The sequence below is a fragment of the Ipomoea triloba genome, chromosome 2 (genome assembly GCF_003576645.1).
Source record: "Ipomoea triloba cultivar NCNSP0323 chromosome 2, ASM357664v1".
NCBI classification, from domain to species: Eukaryota; Viridiplantae; Streptophyta; class Magnoliopsida; order Solanales; family Convolvulaceae; genus Ipomoea; species Ipomoea triloba.
The window spans coordinates 19,868,756-19,869,352 of record NC_044917.1 but is presented as its reverse complement, the minus strand read 5'-3'; positions in this window follow the sequence as shown (position 1 = coordinate 19,869,352).

Here is a 597-nt window from a genome sequence, read left to right as displayed (position 1 = left end):
CAGAAAGGACAACACCTTAAATCACTCATTGAACAAAGCTCCATAATACAGGCAAAACCTATTTACCTTTTTCAGTGGAGTTTAACACCCCTAGGCAATTACAAATTGTTCCACTATACAAGGTGCAATCTTTTTCAGTGGAGTTTATCGCCACCAGGAAATTACAAAAACAGTATACTTTCTTAACAAAAAAGGCAACTACCACCTTAAATCACTCTTTGGACAAAGATCCATAATATAGGCAAAACCTATTTACCTTTTTCAGTGGAATTTAACACCCCGAGGCAATTTCAAATTGTTCCACTATACAAGCTTCAATCTTCTTCTATAAATTCTATACATTCAGACCAGCAGCAGGTCACCATTCACCTTCCAGTTTGTTGTTTCTTTGAATCCTTTGATCTCTGATTTGTAAAATCTGCAAATGGCTCAGTTGTACGTCTTAGGAAAAGACATCAGGCCAGATTATACCAAAAAGGCCATAAGACTCAGATTAGTCAGAACATACATAGTTCCTGAAGGGAGAAACACAGAGGTGATAAAGAGTCAAGAATGCCTTTTTCATGACTCTGAGGTAATCTCATATTAAGTAATAAT